Here is a 23,948-nt window from a genome sequence, read left to right as displayed (position 1 = left end):
ATCTCACAAACACCTATGAAACACCTATGAAACAGATAGCATTATGAGTTTTGACTGACAGAGAATACAAAGGCTCAGAGAAGTTAAGAAACTTGCCCAAGGTCACACAATTGGTGTGGAGAGTCAAGATTTGAGCCTGGGGGCTTAATACCCACCCATAGTGGAGAGAACTAGATGGAATCAAAGCGTATTTCAGAGTAAGAAGCAACAAAACTTGATGATGGGTGGAATGATTTCTTCCATGAGCCCAACAAGATAATTAGTTCCATTTGTTATCTTAGAGACAGCTAACTCAAAATGAAAATTTGATAGGGTATGGTAGCACATGCCTGTAATTCCAGTGGCTTCAAAGATTAATACAGAAGGATCCCAAATTCAAGGCCAGCCTCAGCAAATTAGTTAGGCCCTAAGTAGTTCCTTAGTAGGCCCTTAGTGAAATCTTAAAAAAAGGGGGGCAGGGGTTGAGGGTTGAAGACATAGCTCAGTGGTAAAGTGCCCTCGGTTCAATCACCAGTACAAAACAAACAAACAGAAACAAGAGAAAGCTAATTTGTTGAAGGTATGGCTTAATGAGTTGCAGATCAATTAATTTATACCAAGTAAAAATAACAATAACAAACACTCATACGGAATTTTCTATGTGCCACCCAAATATCCTCTAAGAGTTTTGTCCTTAGAGGATTCACTGAATTCTCACAAGAAGTCTCAGAGAGAGGGGCTGTTTTTATTATTCCCATTTCACAGGTAAGGAAACTTAGGAACAGAGAGCTCAAGGAACTTTCCTACAGTGGTGCAGTAGAAAGTGTCAGAGGGTCTGTGACCTGCAAAGGGTGGGCTCTGAACCACAGGTCACAAGACATGCAGCTTCCGGGGCTTCTGCAACACAAAGGTCCCCTTCCATGAGGCTGGCCTCACCAGAATGGCCCATTTCCCGGAGTCACAGTCCAGAAGCTTGCTTCTACCTTAAGCCACCCTATAAACGTGGTCCAGTGAGTCATGAAATTAGCCCTAGGACTCTTAAATAATAGAGCGCAGATGGTATACTCAACCCGCACTCCTCGGGGTTCCCACCTCGGGACATGTGGTGAGCTGCTTAGTGGTCTGGCCTGAACTGCAAAAAGGGGTTCCCCATCCAGACATTATTTTCTGAATTTGCTGAGAGGTTGTTTATAGGAGGAAGAGGAATTATCTGATAAGGAGTCCACAGGGAGGCTTTTCCCAGGTTTTTGGTTAAACCTTTTCATTATGCAGATGTGGCCTTCTTGGTGCTTAATAAGGCTGTGCTTAATTTGGATGTCTGTGGAATTGTATTTGAAGGGATTGCTATTAATGGGAACCAGTGGAGGAGCAGTCACTAGTTAACTAGGATGGCTTTTTGGTAAGGAGAATCTGGCTTTCCAAAACATGCCACCGGGCACCTGGGAACCAGGCTCAGAACATCAGGGGTACTCCTGTGCATCTTTGGGCCTTGTCTCCCTCCTTGGTTGCTCTTAGGTAAGCCCCTGGAGCTACCCGTAGTACTCATTTCTGTTTCAAATCCCTCAAGGGGTCCCCATTGCTTGGCAGAGCCCCCACACTGGCTGAGCCCCCAAGCCCTTCATAGAGTTACCCCAGCTGACCTCTCAAGCTGTGCTCCTATCCTCCCGCCCTCTAGTCCTACTTATAGCATCTCACCTTCCCTCAAAATATCGCCTGCAAGTTCCTTTCAGCCAGGCATGTGGTTTATTCTCCTCTGTCTCATCAATTCCATCTTGCCCTTCAAGACCCTGTCAGTCTTCCTGGGGAGTCGTCCCAATCAGCCCCAAGTATAGGCATCGTCCCCACCCTAATGCCATTGGGTATTTGGTTATGAGTGTCTTCCTCTCTAAACAGAGAGTCTGGCGATCAATTTGTCTTCCTTTTCTTCCTTGTCCCTTCCTGTGGCCCCTGCATTGGACACCAGGCCTGGGGAGCAGTAACTATATATGGCAGGATGCCTGTCCTGAGATCTGTCCTGCCCAGCATCCCATCTTAGCAAGACTGTCCTGACCATAGCCTGGGGCTAAGGTCTTTATGTTCACTTCCTCAATGTTTAGGCTAGGAGTATGTCCTAAGAAGCCACCCCATAGGCTGGCATGTGACTTGCGATGACCTGAGGAAAACATGACCTGACCCATCAGGCTCTGCTTTTAGGAAAGTGAGCTAAGAGACATGGGAAGAACTGGCAGTAGCAGAGGGAAGGCTGTGGCCAAGTCACATGAAGGGGACAGAATAGACTGAAGACTCTGGGCCCTGCCACTAAAGTGCCCAAAGCTGCCTTGCTTCCCACAATGCCCTCCAGTTCTTGTGTCTCAGAGGCCTGGCTGAGCTATGGCACTGTTCTTGATTCCTGAGACCCAGTTCCCCTTCATAGAAGCCAGCCTCCCAGATGGCCCCATGATCATTGCTTCCTGGTATTTGCCCTTGTATGTTCTCTTCCACATTGAATAAAGCTGATGTGACAGAAGTGATGGTTGTGACTTCCAAGATAGATCATAAATGTTGCACATTCCGCCTTGCCCTCTTGAAACATCACCTCTGGGGGAAGCCAGTCTCCATCTTCTGGAGATGATCACATAGTCTCATCCACTCCTAGAGAGGCCCACTGCCAAGAACCAGCACCAACTTGCCAAGCCCATGAGTGAGCCACCTTGGAAGAGAATTCTACTTCCCCAGTCAGGTCTCTGATGACGTTTTGACTGCTTGATGCACTGAGCAGCTTCCAAATTTCTGACACATAGGAACTGGGTGAGATGATAAATATTTGCAGCTGTTTTATGCAAGTAGATATTGAGGTAAAATGTCATGTTGTTTCTTTACAACACGAAGTTCTTGTATCAGCTTGTGTGCTAAATACAGTCAAATGTTTCATAATAAAATTTTTGACTGCATGTCCAGCAACCATTCAATAGCATGCTATCACTAGTGACATTGTAGCCATCTTAGTTGGTGAAGGTACTCTCTATAATGATTGTACAATGACAAAATCACCTAACAACTCATTTTTCAGAAAATATCCCCATTGTTAATGATGCATGATTATTCTTGCTATTTACGCATAGCTGCTTCATGTGATTGGTGGGTTCCCATTTACATACGGGGCAGTTTATGCCCTAGGACTAGTACCATTGGAAGGATAGAAGAGGAAGAAAACTCTCTCTCTCTCTCTCTCTCTCTCTCTCTCTCTCTCTCTCTGAATTTCATCTATCAATAACACCTTGTATATGTTTACTGTGATACTATTTTCAAAGCAATTTTCATTATATCTCATTGACCCTCTTTAGCAACTGACATGAATACGCAGATCTCACACATATTTACAACTAGAGATACTGATTAACTTTACATTAAAAACTTTGGCAGGAATAAAGCCCATTTTGCAGTTTGCAGTTCTTTCATTGTGTATGGGACCAAAAGATTCATTTATTCAACAAATGCTTACTGACTCCTACTATATTTAAGAAGCTAGAAGACAGAGAGAAAGCAGAAATTATGTTGCCTTCAGAAACTTTATAACCAAGTGAGAACATTCAAATTTGTATATAAATAGCTAAAAAGTTATACAGAAACTTCTAAAGTCCACCACCTAGACCAAACAGTGGCTTTGTCCTGAGTGTTTTACTAAAAGCTTTATGTGGATAATCTTCCCTGCTAAGATGTGATCCTCATGAGAGCGGGGATTCAACTTTACCTCCCACACCCAGAGCTGTCCTTGGCACATTTTACTACATTTGGCACACAGTAAATATTTATTTCATGAATCTCATTGTGTCCTCACAACAACCTTATGAGAAAAACAGAGTGGTTAGTATTTCAGTTCTAGAAAAAGTCTCCTGGATTTGAATCCTGGTTCCATTACTTGCTGCAAACTGATCTTCGAGAAGTTACTGACTGTCTCTGTGACTCAGGTCCTTGGCATGAAAAGTATGAATAACAATAATACCTAAGTACAGTACCAAATAATCATGCTCATAGAGTTATCACGAGGATGTCATGAGATAATTCATGAACGACCCTTGGAACAGTGCTGGAACATGATAGACACTAAAAGTACCAACACATACTGTCACTATGATGGTCCCCATTTTGCAGATGAAGAAATGGAGGCTTGGGGATGTTCATTAAGCCATGACTGTGGGGCTGGGGATGTGGCTCAAGTGGTAGCGCGCTCACCTGGCATGCATGCGGCCCAGGTTTGATCCTCAGCACCACATACAAACAAAGATGTTGTGTCTGCCAAAAAAAACTAAAAAATAAATATTAAAAAAACATTTCTCTTTCTCTCTCTTAAAAAAAAAAAAGCCATGACTGTGTTGGGTTTTTTAAAAAAAATCCGTTTGTTTTTTGTTTTTGTTAGTGTTGAGGATGGAACCCAGGGCCTTGTGCATGTTAGTTGTACCACTTAACTGCACCCCCAGCCTGTATGCCACACTTTTAACTGTATCATTCTAACATCTCCAAGAAAGCTGGTAAAGGAAGGCAGACCAGGATCCATGTCAAAGTACATTCTTATAAAGAGAAAGAAGAGTTGGTTTCCATCCAAAGATGATGATTGGACCTCTTGAAAGCGGTGTTTTAAAGCAAGGTCAGCTGGACCCTAGCCATGAGGTTTCACTACATTTCCTCTTAGAGGGTTGTTCGGTAAAGAGGCCTGCCTGGAATAGGGAGGCAGACGAGCTGTTGGCGCAACCATCTTTGCACAACTCACCAGGCAGTTTATAGCATAACTTAGAAACACCAGGGATAGCAGGATTACTAAGCACGATGTCTGCTGATGTAAACTCTATTTGGATACAACAATGATTTAAAATAACCCGCAATACAATTACCACCCTGAGGATGGTGCTGGTTGAATGACTGCAGAAATATCATTCAGATAGTTCATTAACTAATCACAGAGCACCACAAACAGAGCTTACTACCAGGCAGAGGCTGTGGGGATGACTCATAGGGCTGAGCTTAAGGGTGTTCAGTTCTCTGTTCTGGCGTCAGTATCAGGAAGTGGCACTCTTGACTGACAAAGAGAGGCTCTTCCCTCCCTTGCTGTCTGTAGCATCCATGGGAAGGTGCATGGAAAGCTCAGAAATACTTCCATTCCATGGTTACATGGTATCAAAAACAAACAAACAAAAAACCAAAAAACCCTACTCCTCCCATCATGGCTCATTGCATTTATAAGTCAAGACAGTGTCTCAGAGAGCTTGGACAGGTCCCTCATTTAGTGTCCAGAGGTTGAGCACTACAAGGGAGAAATATTTACTAGGAACAAAAGGGCCCTGATGCCCCATAGCCCTGCTACTCGGGGAGCACCTGCTGGAGGGTGTGACTCATCCCCATGTGGAACCATGTGGATTGGGAGCGGCCACCCAGCCCACTGAGTTTGTTGCACTGGGAATATTAAAGTTGTTAGGTGCAGGAGTGTTTGCAGGGCATGTAGGAATCCTGCCACTTTGGACAAGTCAGTCCTTGAATCTTGTTTTTTTTTTTTCAACTGCAAATGGGGTGGGTAATAATGATAATAATGATGACTACATCAAAGAGTTATCAGATCAGATGACATCAGGACTGTCAAGTTTTTAGAATAATGCTTGGCAACAAGCCATCTCACATAACATGAGAGCTATTCTGTTGTCTTTCACGCATGTTTCCTCATGGCCTGTAGAGGAGGATTCAGACTCGGCGCCTTGTCCCCAGCTTCCCCCAACATGCAATTCTATCAGTGTTCAGACCCCATGCTCAAATGCCAGCCTTGGTAGTCAAGAACAACTACTCAAAATTCCTCCTCTGAACTTTTTTTTTTTGTTAAGAGAGAGTGAGAGAGGAGAGAGAGAGAGAGAATTTATATATATATATATANTTTTTTTTTTTTAAGAGAGAGAAAGAGAAATGTTTTTTTAATATTTATTTTTTAGTTTTTTTTGGCAGACACAACATCTTTGTTTGTATGTGGTGCTGAGGATCGAACCCGGGCCGCACGCATGCCAGGCGAGCGTGCTACCACTTGAGCCACATCCCCAGCCCTCCTCTGAACTTTTAAAACCAACAATAGTAGCACACTATCTCCTGCTTTCAGTGGGCTCCCAACAGCCCCTGTTTTGACTTCTCAGACCCCCTCCCCACCTTGTTTTGAAAATAAAACAAAACAGTCTTTAGGAGACTATAATTGAGCCTAGTTGACTTAGACTACCCTATTTTTTTTTTATTTTCTTCCAAAGTGAATGCCAGGCATTTCTGGGGCCAAAGACAGGGATTAATATTTCTCAGCCTAGTAAACACACCCATCTGGATTCAACACACGGAGCTTTAGCGCTCCAACCATTTCCTGTAATCAGCTTGAATGATCCAGGCTGCAAGCTTGGAAATTAAATTCTAGAAGCAGTTTTCCCATCCTGGAAGCTCTTTCAATTACAGCTTCTTGCAGATGGACCTCAGGTAAATGGCAAATTTACAAGCTCTGGCACTTATGTAATGAGGCTGCACAATGGGAACTTGGCCGTGATACAAGGAAGACGCCACCTGGAGGCTGAGACGGGGATGTGCCTGCACTGAGCACCTGTGGCAGACCAGACATCCAGAGTCTCTAAGCCGCCACAGAGCAGCCAGACTTAGGCCTCCTCCTTAAAGACTTGCTGTGCAATGGGGGAGATGCATTGCTAGGACATTTCCATGTGATAGATGGCATTAAACTTCAGCTCAGCTAATGCTGACTCTCCATGATTAAATACTGCTCACCAACCCAATCAATAAATGGGTGAAGGAACTGAACAGACAGTTCTCAGAAGAAGATATACAATCAATCAACAAATATATGAAAAAAAAGTTCGACTTCTCTAGCAATTAGAGAAATGCAAATCAAAACTACTCTAAGATTTCATCTCATTCCAGTCAGAATGGCAGTTATTAAGAATACAGGCAACAATAAGTGTTGGCGAGGATGTGGGGGAAAAGGCACACTCATACATTGCTGGTGGGACTGCAAATTGGTGCGACCAACCTGGAAAGCAGTATGGAGATTCCTTAGAAAACTTAGAATGAAACCACCATTTGACTCAGCTATCCCACTACTCGGTTTATACCCAAAGGACTTAAAAACAGAATACTACAGTGACGCAGCCACATCAATGCTTATAGCGGCTTAATTCACCATAAATTTTGGAACCAACCTAGATGCCCTTCAGTAGTTGAATGGATAAAGAAACTGTGGTTTATATACACAATGGAATATTACTCAGCATTAAAAGAGAATAAAATCATGGCATTTTCAGGTAAATGGATGAAGTTGTAGAATTTCATGTTAAGCGAAGTAAGCCAATCCCAAAAAAACAAAGGCAAAATGTTTTCTCTGAGAAGTGGATGCTGATCCATAATGGGGGGTGGGGGATGAGAGGAATGGAGGAACTTTGGATAGGGCAAAGGGGAGGGAGGGGAAAGGAAGGGGCATGGGGGTAGGAAAGATGGTGGAATGAGATGAACATCATTACCCCTAGGTACATGTATGAAGACACAAATGGTGTGACTCTACTTTGTGTACAATCAGAGAAATGAAAAATTGTGTTCCATATGTGTACTATGAATTGAAATTCATTCTATTATCATGTATAACAAATTTAGAACAAATAACTAATCATGTTAAAAAATACTGTTCACCCATGTAAAGAAAGTGGAGAAGGGTATTTCAAGCAGAGGAAAGAGCAGGTGAAGACCTCTAGGTATGTAACAGTGTGTGCATGTGTGCACATAGTCAGCCTGGGATCCAGGTGTAAGGAAGGTGGTGCCAGGAGACTAGCTCTGCACACCTTTGCCCTTCACTATCATTTTTAGCATCAGAAATTTCTTTGGATGTTGCTCCAGGATCTTGCCTTAAGGTACCAGATTTCTAGGGTGTGAGAGGTAGAAGAGTTCCACCAGCCCTTCCAAGATTTGTGGAGGCCATGCCTTGGTATTTCCATGCTCCAGCTCTAGAGTGCATTGAGGCCCTGGTATTAGAATTAGGCGTCAGTGGATGGCAAAACAGGTAGCCCAAAGAGGTGAGGAACCAGATCCCAGGGGAAACCTCAGGACACAGCAATCACTCTTAGATCTTGGCTATAGGCTACAGGGATGAGTTTCAGAGCCAGTTTCAGAGATTGTCTAGGGAAGAGGCCACAGAGTGATCTGAAGGCAGATTCTCCTTCACTGAGAGTTCCTCCACTGTGCAAATGACCTGGGGACCAGGGTGGATACTAGCAGAGAGACAGAAAGACCTGAATTCAAGTAAGTCCAATCTTGCAGTTAGTTGTGTGTGAGACTTAATTTCACCAAGTGCCAAGTTCTTCACTGTTATAATAGGGACTATGAAGCTCATGGGTTGTTGTGGGCATGAAATGAATGTTCATGGGAGGTCTGGTATCACAATGAGTGTTTAATAATAACAGGTTTTATCCAGGTGCTGCTGGATACAACAGCTAGTGCCTACTCTTGAAATTTTCAGGCTGCATGGGGGTCAGTTTGGAGGTCTGTGATGTCTCTATGGTGGGCATTGTTAGGAAACCCAAGTTGGCTATTTCCAAGGGTCTCTCACTGGACTTTCCTCCTCCCTGTGCTTCTGCTGAGCTCTGCATGTGAGACCTACGGTCCCTTAACCACCTTCACAGTGCAAGGCTGTGGGGAAAGGGCACCCAGCTAGAAGTGATGCAACCTGAGTTTTCTTTCACTGCCATCATAGGAATTGAACATTTTTATTGCTTGTCTAGGTTTTTAAATTCCAAAAGAGTAAAAGATTTAGTTTGGGTTTTTATTGTTTGTGAGTGTGTGTTGTGGGGGAGGAGTATGGGGGATTGGATTTAGGGGCACTCTACCACTGAGCTACATCCCTACCCCCCTTTTTTATTTTTTGAGACAGGGTCTTGCCAAGTTGCCAAGACTGGTCTCCAACTTGTGATCCTTCTGCCATAGCCTTCTGAGTAGATGGAATTACAGGTGTGAACCATGGGCTCTGGAAGAGTTTTTTTAAAATGAGGTTAAAAAAAAAAAAAAAGCTGGGCATGGTGGTGCATGGTAATCCCAGTTACTCTGGGAGGCTAAGGAGAGAGGATCACAAGTTTGAGGTCAATCTCAGCAATTTAGGGAGACCCCATTTCAAAATGAGAAGGTCTGGGGATACAGTTCAGTGGTAGAAGGCTCCTGGGTTTAATTTCCACTAGTGAAAGAAAAAAAAAATCTTGAAGAGTACAGAACACTGAAGTTACTTTCCTTCTCCTGGCCTCAATGTCCTAATCTGTAAACAAGAGACAATAGTAACACCTTCCTTGTAGAGTTATTGTGGAGATGAAATGGAGGCATAGGAGAAGTGTTTGATGCAAGCTTGGCAGAAAACAACTACCTGATGTATTGTACCAAGTATCATCATAGCTGTTCAACTTCCAGAGATGACCAAGCGTCTCTTTCCAGAAAGATTCCACACTTACAATAAGAAAAACCTTTACACACAGGCACACAGAGAGATATTATGTTTAATGCTCTTCAATTTGTAGTTTTTGCTTTGTAATTATCTTGAGCATGTTTTCAAATTAATGCATATTTATTCTCCACACTTTTTTTGAATAACCTGGCAGTATTTCATTGAATGGTATATCATAGTTTACATGACCACAAATGAAAATTTTGGATATGTAATTACATATTTATTCAGAGGTTTTATACTTGGAAATTCTTGCAAACAACCATTTAATAATTCAAACACATTTTTTTCTTTTTTATTCAAATATATTTTCAACATTTGCAAATCCTATAAACTTGACCCACGTTATGTACAAACAATGCTGCTGAGAGACAAACTGGAACCACAAATTAAGAGCATTATGGGCCAGACTGGACATGCCTAATAGGGCAAGGTAAAAACAGTGCAAGTTGCTATATTACTCCAGATTTATTTGGAAGAGAACAGAGCATTAAAGGAAGTGTGATAGTCATTTGTTCAAGCTTTTAACTACAATATAAAAGGACCAGTGGTTTTACTATTTATTTTCAATTTGGCTTCCCTACACCTCAAATTCAATCAGTGTCCTGCTGTTCAGAGGTATTTTGAAATGTGCCAAGTCTTAATTGAAGTGGAAGCGCCTGAAATCAGAGTTAATATCAGTAGCAACAGGAAGCCGAATTTATGGAGGTAAACTGTTGCTAACCCTGCATTTCAATTCCTTTTGGCTCCTGATTGTAGATTGAGGGTTGGGCACTGAGCTGGACCACATAAGAGATGCAACTCTGGTAAATATGCAGAGCTTTGGGGTCCCTTGGAATATAAGAAAAGAGTTGTGCTACAACAGGGTCCAGGATACTAAGAGAGCACCTGGCATGTCTTCCACCACTAATTATGAAGCCTAATGAATACTTCAGATATACTGCTGAGAGCTAGAGATACAGAGGGCAACAGGATGAGATTGGATCTCTGCCCTCAGTGAGTTTAGATTCTAGTTCAGGGGGAGGCTGACATAAATAAGGAAGTAAATGAAATGGAACTTTTAATTAACATAAAAAAGAAATAAATAGGGTGATGAGAAAGAGAATACTGAGGGGAATCCATTGTATTTGTCCATTTTCTACTGCTATAACAAAATACCAGAAGCTGGGTATTTTATGGAGAAAAAGTTTTATTTTATTGACTCACAACTCTAGAGATTCAAGAACATGGCATTGGCATATACTTGGCTCTGGTGAAGGCTTCATGGTGGATGGCATCACGGTGGAAGTATGTATAAGAGGGAGAATTTACATAGTTACAAAGCAAGAGACTGGTGAGAGACCAGGCTCACTCTTTTCCCATCACAATCCATTCTTTTGAGAACAAATCCAGTCCCGCAAGATGTGCAATAATCCCTTCAGAAGGTAGAGTCCAACGACTTAATTACCTTCCACTAAGCCCCACCTCTTAAAGTTCCCATCTCATCAACACCACTACACTGAGGACCCAGCTCCCTGCACATGAGCCTTTGAGGGACACACTCAAACCATTTTCAAACTGTAGCATTTGTTTCCAGTCTGAGGGTAGGACCTGAGCTAAGTGGAAGATGAGAAGGGCTCAGCTCCAGGAAGAGCTGAAAAAGACCATTTTAGGCAAAAAGAAGAACAAGGGCAAAGCCTTTGGTGGGGATGAGCCATCATACTAGGTGAAATGAAAAATACCCATGTGGAGCAAAGTGAGAAACAGAGGAACAGAATCAAAGCCAACGGGGGCCGTGTCTTGCAGGGTGTATAGACCACCATTGGGTTGGATTTTGTTTAAAATTCTATGGGAGGCCATAGAAGAGTTTAGGGAAACAATGCAATAGTCTGATTCTTATCTTTTCAAAAAGACCACTTGACTACTGAGAGCAGAATGTATTAAGAGAGACCAACAAAGAAGGAGCCTGCAGTGCCCCTTGCAAGAGATGATGCTGGTGGAGGCAGCAGCCATAGAAGCAGAACATGGTTATAGATTCCCTCCAGCAGGTCAGAGCCCACCATAGTCTTCAGAACACAAAGACCTCCAGGGATCTCCAACCGATGCTCAGGTATCTACTGAGCACTGCCCAGCACAGGGACAAGTGTCTGGTGTAGTAGGAGGCATAGGCCACATTAAGACACTTGCCTTATGGGGACATGAGGCAAATGAAATTGTAAGATGCCAGGCTTCAGGCAATGGTGAGTGCGGGCACGGGAGTCAGAAGAAGCAGTGACAACTTTGTTAGCATGCCAGACACCTGCCTTCGGGACCCTAGACACAGCTGTGAATGTACACCCTCTATGCCAACTTCCCTTTCCCCTGCTAGGAATGCAGGCTGATCCCATCTTCCACGCAAACACTTTATCCAGACCCCTTTTGCAGAGTTAGGTCCCTACAACAAACGTCTGCTTCCCTCTCATCCCCATAGTGGGGATTAAACACTGGACCTCACGCATGCTACGTCGCACTCTACTGCTGAGCTACATCCCCAGCCCCCCATATCTGCTTTAGTTGCTATAACTCAAATGGACTTTGAGTTTTGAGTCTGTATGGGAGAGATCTGTAAGGCCTGGCTCTGACTAATGATCTTGGCCAGCAACTCTCTGCTGGTGGTGAACAGAAAAGTCCCACACATCACAGGTTTGGGACTAAACAAGTGCTATGTATGTTCAGAGAAGGCAAACCTCCAGGCAAGATCTCTTGGAGAGACAGGCCTGGAGCTGAGTGGGACAGCTTTTCAAGGCTGGTTTTGAGTATGCATGGAGGGTTCAGGTGACAGTAGTGGCCCAAGCTAGGTGGAGTGAAAGGCTGTTTTCTTCATAATGCCAGCCTAAACATTTGAAATACAGGTGGTAAGAACCATTTGTCTGTTAACAGGACTGTGGTGTTTCTCTCTGGTTGCTTTTAAGGCCTTCTATTTGTCTCCGTGGTTTGCAATTCCACTATCTGGTGTTGAGTTGTGGATTTCTGGATTTCTTTCTACACATCATAACTACTATATATTGTGGTTTGTATTGTCTTGGATCATTGTGTTTCTCTACCAATTCATACGTCAAAGCCCTAATCCCCAGTGTCTCAGAATGTGACTGTATTTGGAGACAGTATTTGGAGACAAGGTCTTTAAAGAGATGATTGCCTTAAACGAAGTTTAGTAGGATAATGTTTTTGAGGGGATCCTGTGGCAATTTACCACAGAGCTATCCCCAGACATTATTATCTTTTGAGATAGGGTCTCACTAACTTGCTTAGGGCCTTGCTAAATTGCTGAGGCTGACCTTGAATTTACTATCCTCCTGTCTCAGCCTCTTGAGCTACTGGGATTATGGGCATGCACCACCACACCCTGCAGTAGGGTGAGTCTTTTTTTTTTTTTTTTTAGTTGTAGTTGGACATAATACCTTTATTTATTTATCTTTATGTGGTGCTGAGGATCGAAACCAGGGCCTCATATGTGCTAGACGAGCGCTCTACCGCTGAGCCACAGCCCAGCCCAGTAGGGTGAATCTTAATCCGACATAACTGGTGTCCTTGAAAAGGTGAGGTTAGGACACAAACAAACAGAGAGAAGACCATCTGTAAGCTATAGAGAGACTTTAAGATAAATCAGTCCTGTTGACACCTTGACCTCAGACTTCTAGCCTCTACCCTGAGATACTTTGTTAGGATAGTACTAGCAAATGAATATACCTATCTCTACTATGTCAGGTTTTTCAATTTTTTAAAAAATTCCCAGTCCTTACCCTCTGACTATACTGCTTCTTGTTCTTTCTTGCTGTTCTCTGATGGGCTTCAATTTGATGTATGTTAGATTATTTTATTCTTTCCCCAGACTGCTTTCCCCTTTTCTTCCTCTTCTCCTCTGTGTTCATGTTGGGTAATTTCTTCAGATTCACCTTCCAGCTTACACATTTCCTCAATGCCTTTTTCAATTTTAGGTTTAATTTATTATATTTGTTTAAACGATTATATTTTTCATTTAAAAAATTTTAGTTTATTTATGTGAGGTGGTGAGAATCAATCCCAGTGCCTCACACATGCTAGGCAGGCGCTCTACCACTGAGCCACAACCCCAGCCCATATTTTTCATTTTTAAAGTATCAATTCTTTTAAAATCTAGCCTTTATTTCTTGAGAAAAGTCAGTTTCTTGAGATGATAATGAAATTGACAGGTGGATTCTCATGACAAAGAATAGAAGGTAGAAAAAGGGCAGAACATGACTTCAAGAGAAAATAAAGAATGAAAGCAAAATTTAAAAATTAGTTTTTTGATTGTCTCGTGGTTATTAGCTAGGAATAAAAGAATATTACTTCAAATCAAACATTGGGGAAGCAGAAGGATTGGCCAAAAAAGAGTGTTTTTGTAACACTACAGTGATGATTGATGTAACACTATAGCAAGACTCATAAATACTAAAACCATCAGTGAAAGAATGTTGGATAATAGACTTTTGAATGGATTTGAAAGATTATCTCAGAGATCATTTATGAATTGCAAAGGGTAAAAGGTATCTTTCTAAAAAGGAAATCCAGACAACATTATTTTAAACTAGCAATCAGTCTTAACACCAACAAAGGGACAATCCAATACCAGGTCTCTTCTGATGTGACACATTGATGATACAACACCCCCTACACATTAGTCCTACCAAAATATTTAACCTGAATATAATTGTGAGGAGACAATAAGACAAATCCAAATTGAGGGCCTGAACTTTTAAAAAGTATTCATGTGAAAGGATAAATACATGGTGATAAATTTGTTTTTTATAATTTTTTTTCAATTTCATCAAAATGGATTTTATCATTTTTTATAATTTTTTAAAGGGTGCTAGGCCAATAATCATCAGATGCTAAATAACTAAAGAATTATACCTCTGAAAACTTTTTAGAGGATTCCACATGAAAAACAATTGAGTTGCCCTATGTGTGCCACTAAGGACAGAGACCCTTTTTTGTTTATTTATTCTTTATGTGGTGCTGAGGATTGAACCTAGTGCCTCACACATGCTAGGCAAGTGCTCTACCACCGAGCTACAACCCCAGCTCAGAGGCTCTTTTTAAAATTAGTATTTTTTGAGTAGAACCACAAATTCAGCCTCTTGTAACTTACCTTCAGAGGGGAAGCAAACTGGAGGACAAGGTGCATATGAATCAGAGTCCCTTTAAAACTAAAAGCAGCTTCCTGAACAGTGCTTGTTTAAGTCAGCTTTTGCATCACTGTGTGACCAAGATACAGGACAAGAACAACTTAGAAGGAAAAGTTTATTTGGGGCTCATGGTTTCAGAGGTTTCAGTCCATGGACAGCAGCCAACTCCATTGATATGGGCCCAAGATGGGACAGCACAACACTTGGAGAGAAGCTGCTCAGCTCACCCAGATCAGTAGGGGTCTGGAAAGGAGTGGTGTACCCTGAGGGCAGGTGCACCTTTCAGAGCATCGACCACCCCCACCTCCTCTCACCATGCCCTATCTGCCTACAGTTACCACCCAGTCATTCAAATTAGGATGGGCTGATTAGGTTACAGATCTCACAATTCAATCACTTTACCTCTGAACTTTCCTGTATTAACACAGGAGCTTTTTTTTGGGGGGGGGGGACACCTCACATTCAAATCATAATAGTGATTTTCTGCATCCCAAATTTCCTTACGCTGAGAATGAAAACCCAGAAAGCCCTGCCAGGTCCTGAGGCACCAAGGAAGCTGAAACTGACATGTGGTCTGGCTACCACAGCCTAGCTAAATCAATCTATCTATCTATCTACCTATCTATCTATCTATCTATCTATCTATCTATCTATTTATCTATCTATCTATCAATCACCTGGCTCTGGTTTCTATAAATGGGGTGGAGAAACAACCTAGCTGCTTCTCACCAGTTTGATTAAATTGGACAAAGTTCATTTTTCCCTTTTTATAACCCATTTCATATTGCAGGGGTAGGGTGTTGAGTCCTGGCCAGCCCGGATCCTGGCTTGGGAGCTGGTAATATGTGGAGGTACAAATCCAGGTGTGGGTGATGCACACATTCTTAAGCTGGGTGTAGTGTTCCTAAGTATCCATTTTATTATATATATTCTTTAGTATGAGTTATATGTTACATAATTTAAAACGCATTTTGGCTAGGGAAATCAGAAATGTCCAATTTCTACCTTTGGCCTATCAATTCTTCCTGGACCTAGATTCAAAGCAGGTATGAGGTAGGAATTTGGGAATAAAGGGAGATACTAAATCTCAGAGGGAGTGCCCATGAACCATTGAAATGTAGGAAACACCCATGAACCATCAAAATGCAGTGAGCACCCATGGGCAACTGCAACTCCTGAGCAACATGCCCTTGTCTGCAAAAGCAACACGAAGGCAGTGCCTGTGAGTGCAGGGAAACTGGCCTGGAATCGTGTAATTCCACCCTGGCTCTGCCTCTAGTCCAGCCCCTGGCAACCATCCCTCTATAAATATTAAGCCCACCCACCAATGGGTTGCTATCTCTTCCTTGGGACATGATCCATGTTCTCTCTTGAATGAGTATTCCTTGCTTTACCCCAAAGGCATTCTTGAGATTGCCCCCATTCTCCCTTGAATATGTATCTACTTTCCTAAACCTCTGCCCGTGCCTTTGACTGGCATGTGCCAAATGCTTTTCCTTCACATATGCCAAGAACCCTACTGGTTCTGAGTCAAGTTCCCACTTCTTTTCTGGAACTCTTTGGACCCTTCTTCAGAAACATCACTTCTCCTGTGACAGGTATAGGGTACAAAGGAGGCTAGGGTAGGTAACTTGATAAGGACAGACAGATGTGAGTGGTGGGTACAGGAGGCTAAGGGAATAATTCCATAAAACAGGTCCACTGTGCTGACCCTCTCATGCTTTCTTTTCCAAGAAGCAATTTACCTGCAGCACTGCCTGGTTTAAGTGGACAGGATTCCCCAACAAACAGCCTGTTATCTGCAGGAGAAATTCAGGCTCAAAATAATATCAATAAGAGGAAGCCAAATTACCTGAAAGGACGGACTTTTGTGACCCTTTTCACAGACCAGATCCCCAAAGGAGATAAGGATAATTCCTTCTAACCACAAAATCTGTAAGAATTAATGGTTAAGAATACAATTAGAACCAGTTAGTATGGGCCAAAGTAACCTAGAGTTGTCATGGCAGTGGGGAATTGAAAGTCTGATCTCATCTGCTGTCAGTAGAAAGTCAAAAGGTGAACCTGGGAGGGATTTTCAGAAAACTTCTCTGGTATCCCCAATTAAACTAGAGTGCATGAGAGGCATGCTATCCCTCTCCTTTCTAAGAGGACTCCACTGTCTCCCTTGAGAGCATCCCCTTTCCCTTTTCCTATCCCTTTAAGAAACTCATGCTTATTACTCTAAGAGACATGTCTGAAATCTTTCTGATAATAGCAAGAATTTAAGTTCAAAGGGGATAGGGCATCATGATGCCTCAGTTTCCCAGAGTCCCCAGCCCTGTAACAAATGGAAGATCAAGAGGTTACTGAAGATTCCCTTCAAACCTTGGTGCAGAAAAAGCAGGGAAGCTGGGCAGGTCCAGTGGGTGTTTTTACCCGAGTTCAGCTTTCAGGCCTGTCTAAGTTCCAGGGTCCAGTGTTTACTCTCCTGGTTCTCAGACTTGGATTTCTGATTTTGCCATTATGATAGGGGAGAAAACGTCCATTTCACACAGACCTGACATCCTCAGTGAGAATGTTCACAAAGAGTAAGAACACAACAGCCTCTAAAGGACTGGGGAAGTAGCTCACTAGAAGGGTGCTTGTCTAGCATGCAGGAGGCCCTAGTTCCATTGCCAGTACCTGTTCCCCAACAAGAGAGTGCCTAGAGCCAAGTGCAGAGCTGGCTCGGGTCTGAGAGGAAGGGAAGGGGAAAGGCAGGGTGACCCAATGTTCTCCAGAGTGAGAACAGGCCTGCCCTCTAATACTCCTGCCATGCGGCAATGAGTTTGGAAGGGGAGCCACACCCATGTCCCAGATCCCCCTTACATGGTAATTCTGTCCCCTGGGAAATGTGCCCCGCTAGAGAGAAAAACCCATTAACCTTGGGATAGAATCAGGAATAGAGTGGGAGGAGGACAGGATGGGATCCTGAATTCCTTTTGAGGGACAATCTGCTTCCAATAGGTGGGTCCAGTTTATTTTAAAATTATATTAGCACATTTTCTGAAGCTTGATCCAAATTACCTGGCTTCTTGTCCCTTCCCCTCAAGGAAGCTGCCATTGCCTACGATGACCTATCTGCCCAAACCTTTTCACCATCCTTCAAGATGGATATTCCTTGTCTTTATTCCCTGCTGGGTCAGTGGAAGGTGACTAGCTCCTTAGGGACTGTGCTCCCTCTGCTGGTTCATGAGCAGGAGGCTTCAGGATGTTGGCCCTTCCAATGGTGATATCAGCTTCAAATAACTGCCATCATAATAATCTGCTATAGATTATCAGTTGCTGTAGAATAATAGTGTTAATATAAAATATGTCAAGGGCTCTGGAGTCCAATGAGGTCCCCATGGACCTTTGGCATACTTAATCTCTTTGAGCTGTTTTATCTTCAAAATTGCAGGATCCATCAGGGTCCAGTGAAGGAGACAGAAATTACACTCGCTGATTTAACAGAATATGGGGAAAACTGCTAAGCATGTTGGAGGGCTAAAAAAGCAGAGTGGGTATTTGGAGATCACAGGTAAACACTTGGGGAAGCAGCTGCCATCCCTTTGTAGAGGGAAGAGGTTGGGATTATCAGAGCTTTTCTACTTTCATGTGACAAATCTCTCTCAATCTCAGAGGCTTCCCTATTCTCAGGGATGGCTCCCTAAGGCTCATTCATGCTGCCCTCTTATGGAAGGTCAGCTAGGACATCTGGTTGACTTGGCCTGTTTTTCTTTCATCCTCACACGGTGGCATCCACAGTCCAAGAAAACAAGTGCTCAGGAAGACTCTGCTTGTTCGTTTGTGTCTGTCTCTCAGGCAAAGCAGTTTCCTGGCCTCATACAGGGTGCTTGTGCAGGGGACAACGGGGGGGGGGGACAGATATCAGGGGGCATGATTCATCAGAGGTTAATGGTATAACCAACTATCCTAAGAAACTGAAAGTTGAGTGGAGAGGGTTCGTGGGGCTTTGGCTACCTTGGGAGCTTGGAGGAGGGGTTTCACGGAGCTAGAGCTGGGACATGTAAGAATGGGCCCCCACCAAGCTGTGCTGGGAATATGGAAGTTGGAAATTGGAGCCATCTAATTGGAGCCATCTAGAAGAACTGGCAAGAAAATTGGGACAAACAAACCCCTTCTTTCCTCTTGCTGCCCTCTGGTGGCCCCATATTAGCAGAACTTATTAGGATGCTTGCCAACAAAGGGGATGTAGTTCCCAGACTTCTAGCCCTGAGCCACAGAGTACAGTAGAGAATGGCAGGAACTGAAACAAACCTTCAAACTGTGCAGGGTTGTTGTGAAGACTGGAATTGTTTGTATAGTTATTAGCCCAATGAAATGTCAAGTAAGGACAATTGTTTATTATAATTAAAAAGCTAACTCTTGTAATCTTAAACATAATCTTATTGAACTCTCACTATGTAGGTACCATGAGGTGGGATAAAATCTGGAGGTAACTGAAGTTTTTCCTAACCCAATAGAGTTGGCCCTCTGTATCTGTAGTTTCTACATATGTGGATTCAAACACTGATTGAAAACTTTTGCAAAAATGGTGCCGAGCCAGGTGATCACCAATTCAAAGCCAGCCTCAGCAATTTAGTGAGGCCCCAATTTAGTGAAACTCTGTCTCTAAATAAAATATAAAAAGGGCTGGGGATATGGCATAGTGGTTAACCACCCCTGGGTTCAATCCCTGTAACAAAAAAAAAAAAAAAAAAGCAAACAAACAAAAAAAACTATACTGAACATGTACAGACTATTTCATGTCATTATTCCCTAAACACAGTATAATGATGATTTGCATAACATTTACATTGCATTGGATATTATAATAAGTAATCTGGAGAGGACTTAAGATATATATGAATATATGAAAAGGGTTCTATGTAAATACTATTCAATTTTTAAAAAAATATTTATTTTTTAGGTTTAGATGGACATAACACAATGCCTTTATTTTTATTTGGTGCTGAGGATCGAACACAGGTCCCACCCGTGCTAGGTGAGCGCTCTACTGCTGAGCTACAATCCCAGCCCCAACTATTCCATTTTTAATAAGGGACTTGAACATCCTTGGAGTGTGTATATAGCATTATAAATTTTTAAATTCATAATCCCCTTCATCCACAGTTTTGCTTTCTGTCGTTTTAGTTACAGTCAACCATGGTCTGAAAATATTAAATGGAAATTTCCAGAAATAAGCAATTCACAAGTTTTAAACTGCTTGCCATTCTATACAGACAAGCACCCTGAAAAGCTGTCCCTTTGCAAAAAGAAACTTACATCTACATTGGTAAACAGCAGATGCAAACAGAGGCTTTTCTGATTACTACCTCCCCCCCACCCAATCTGCTTAGGAAAGACCTTGGACAAGAGGGGATTGGGGTCTGACACCTGGCCCAGGCAGAGATTACCATAGGTGATCTTCCAATGGCTGCTACCCAGAAGACTATCTGGAGAATAAGACAACCTTTCTCTGAGATCCAGTTTCCTTCCCTCACTCTTTCATTACTTGCCTTAAAACCAGTTACAAGAAGCTTGAAGCATCTACACTATATAAATTCCAACCATCTGGCGCTCCTTTGAGTTTTCTATTTTGCATGACTCCCTTACTTATGCAAGTTAATTTATTATTCTTGTCTTGTTAATGTCTTTTGTTATAAGGGTGTCTTCCATGACCTGTTATGATGTGAGGGAAGGGACCACCCCCTGTTCTGCCCCTACACCCTCTTCCCCACCACAATCATAGTTTCCCTTATTATTACCATTCTATATTACTGTGGCACATTTGTTACAATTGATTTACCAATACAGAAACATTAGTAGGTCTTTGCTTACATTGGGATCCACACTCTCCAGTTGCAGTTTTTTGGGTTTTGACAGAAATTTCACTCAGAATTTTACCACCTTAAAAATGCAGTTATCGGTCTGGGGTTGTGGCTCAGCGGTAGAGCGCTCGCCTCACACTTGTGAGATCTTGGGTTGGATCCTCAGGACCACATAAAAATAAATAAGTGAAATAAAGGTATTGTATCCAACTACAACTAAAAAATAATATTTAAAAAAAATGCAGTTATCCTCCCTGATCCCCTAAAACCTTGACACCTACCAATTTTTTTTAATTGTCTATAGCTTTGCCTTTTTCAAAATGTCACATAATTAGAATAAAGTATATGGTGTTTTCAGATTTTTTTTCCCCACTTAGCAATATGCATTTAAGATTCCTCCATGTCTTTTTGTGGTTTGAGGGCCTATTTCTTCTTATCACTAAATAATGTTCCACTGTATGGATGTACCACATTGTACCAGAGTTCATTCATTCATTTATTCAAGGACATTTTGGTTGCTTCCAACTTTGGGTAATCTAAATAAAGCTGCTATAAACATATGTATGCAGGATTTTATGTGGACATGTTTTCAACCCTGCGATGGTTTGGATATGGTTTGAGGGTATCCCCCAAAAGGTTTATGTGTGTAGAAGCTGGTCCTCAATATGGTGATCTTGAAAGGTGGTGTAACCTTTAAGAAGTGGGACCTACTGGAAGGGGTTCAGGTTATTAGAGGCACTGCTCTTGGAAAGAATTCATGTAGTACTCATATTGTTGTTTCCATGAGAGTAGACTGTTATAAAAAGAGTGAACCTGGCCTCTGACTTCCTGTTTTACCAAGCAGATTATTCACTTGTACTTCCATTGTGACCCAATTTGCCATGTTGTGGTAGAGCCAACAGGGACCCATCAGAGGCCAAATAGACAAGACCACCCTATCTTGGACTTTCAGCTTCCAAATGGTAAGCTAAATTGACCTCTTTACAAGTACCCAGTGTCAGGTATTTTGTTACAGCAACAGAAAACTATGATAAATTCATTTGGTAAATACCTAGGGGTTATGTTTAGCTTTGTAAGAAAATGTCAAACTTCCAAAGTGGCTCCCACTGACATGAATGAGAGTTCCTGCTGCTTTAAGTCTTCCCTAGCACTTGGTGTCCTCAGTGTTTTGCATTTTCAGCCATTCTAATAGGTGTGTAGTGGGCATATATGTGATATATACTTTTCATAGGACTATATACATATGCAACACAATTCTGTAAAAGGAAAGCAAGAAATAGTAAATGAAAAGCCAGGCACAGTGGTGCACACCTATCATTCCAGCTGAAACAGGAGGATTTCAAGTTCAAGGCCAGCCTCAAAATTTAGCAAGATCTTGTCTCAAAAAAATTTTTATTTATTTTTTTAATATTTTATTTTTTAGTTTAAGGTGGACCCAATATCTTTATTTTTATGTGGTGCTGAGAATCGAACCCAGTGCCTCACGCATGCCAGGCGAGCACGCTACCACTTGAGCCACATCCCCAGCCCCTTGTCTCAAAATTAAAAAATAAAAATAAAAAAAAAAAAGCTGGGATTATAACTCAGTGGTAGAGTGTTTTGGGGCACATTCTGAAGTACTGCAATAAATAAACAAACAAGTACACAGGATGATGGTTACCCAAGGTGAGGGGGATAAATAAGTACTGTGTGTGACACATACCATACATTTAGATGTAAATTGCTGTGATGACTTTTTAAGATTTGCAGCTATTACATTAAGTTCCTAAATTAGCAATAAGTAAACTGATATTGCCCACTGAGGGGTCTATGTCCTAATCCCTAGAACATATGAATGTTTTGGTTTTTTGTTTTGTTTTGTACTGAGGATTGAATCCAGAGATGCTTCATCTTGAGCTACATCCCCAGCCCTTTTGATTTTGATATAGGGTCTCACTTAGTGGCTGAGTTCTGGGCTGGAGATGTAGCTCAGTGATACACTTGCCTAGCATGTGCAAGGCTCTGGACTTAGTTCCCAGCACCATAAAATGTATAATAGATATATAGATAAAGGATAACATTAAAAAAAAAAAAGTTGCCAGGCGCAGTGGCACATGCCTATAATCCCAATGGCTCAAGAGGCTGAGACAGGAGGATTGGGAGTTCAAAGCCAGCCTAAGGAACTTAGTGAGGTGCTAAGGAACTCAGTGAGACCCTGTCTCTAAATAAAATACAAAATAGAACTGGGGATGTGGCTCAGTGGTCGAGTGCCCCTGAATTCGACCCCTGGTACCCTTTCCCCCCCAAAAAAGTTGCTGAGGCTGGCCTCAAAATTGTGATTCTCCTGCTCGGCCTCCTGAGTCACTGGGATCACAGATGTGTGCCACTGCTCCAAGCTGAATGCTTTGTATATAAAAGGGGACTTTGCAGATTCGATTGAGGATCTTCAGATGCAGAGATTATCCTGGTCAAAGTAATCACCTAAAATCATTGAAAGTAAGAAAAGGAGGCAGGAGGACCAGCCAGAAAGACAGCATTGAAGGAGAGAAGATATGCAACAGTTTTTGAAGATGGAGAAAGGGGCTAAGAGTAAAAAAATCAGGCAGTCTTTAGAAACTGGAAAAGACAAACCAGCCCTGTCAACATCTTGATTTTAACCCAGTGAAACTGAACTTGGGCTTGTAACCTCCAGAATTCAGATAATAAATTCATGTTGTTTTAAGTCTCTAAATTTACACTAATTTGTTATAGTGGCAACAGAAAACTAATACACTGGGCTAGGCACTGTCAGTGAATTGGATTATGATTAATCCAATTCTGTATCTAGGTCCAAGTTAAAAAATAAATAGCTTCAACTTTTCAATGGTTCCTCACTGCTTGGAAGATAAAACTCCAACTCCTCAGCATGGCATAGATCCTTGACAACATGGTTCTACAGGCCCAGGCTTAAATCTCTAGCACTGAAGACCAACTCCACATTGTTGCCAACACTCCCACCCCTAGACCCAGACATTTTACCCATAGATGCTGGCCTCTGAACCCTTTAGCTATTCCCATTGAGTCTTATGGGGCTCGACTCCTCTGTCAACCGTTCTATGAAGTCCTCCAGGTTAAAATCTCCCTCCCCACCAATTGACAGTACCATGCGTTGCTGCATGGTTGATGGTGCCTACAAGATTAGGATCCGATGGTACCTGCAGAGGTCTTCAGAAACAACTCTGTTAACTGAGAACTGTCAGGTCAGGCAAGAGACAAGTCCTCTCTTCATCTCCACCCTTCACTCATCCACAAGAGCAGCTACAAATTGTGTGCTTTTTCCTGTCGGTGCTGAGGAGGTAAAGAAGCATACAGAGAACTGGTGTGTGTGTGTGTGGGGGGGCGGGCTGCAGAGCTAATTTGAACGTGGCTTTCCACTCTTCAAGCAAGACTTCCTTCCCCACATGGCTGATGTCTGTAAACACAACCTTAAATCTATGCATTTCTGTTAAAAGACTTTTACTTCTACGATTA

General features: G+C 42.3%; 1 non-coding gene across 1 annotated transcript; it reads right to left on the bottom strand.

The window, feature by feature from the left end:
• Nucleotides 1-14,299: 14,299 nt before the first annotated feature.
• Nucleotides 14,300-14,431, bottom strand: LOC125612761. Its single transcript, XR_007343236.1, has one exon. It is a non-coding gene; the product is annotated as a U11 spliceosomal RNA (small nuclear RNA).
• Nucleotides 14,432-23,948: the final 9,517 nt, after the last annotated feature.

The sequence above is a fragment of the Marmota marmota genome, unplaced genomic scaffold (assembly GCF_001458135.2).
Source record: "Marmota marmota marmota unplaced genomic scaffold, marMar, whole genome shotgun sequence".
Classification (NCBI taxonomy): domain Eukaryota; kingdom Metazoa; phylum Chordata; class Mammalia; order Rodentia; family Sciuridae; genus Marmota; species Marmota marmota.
Note: the sequence above shows the minus strand (reverse complement) of the source record. Positions and strands in the feature narration are given on the sequence as shown.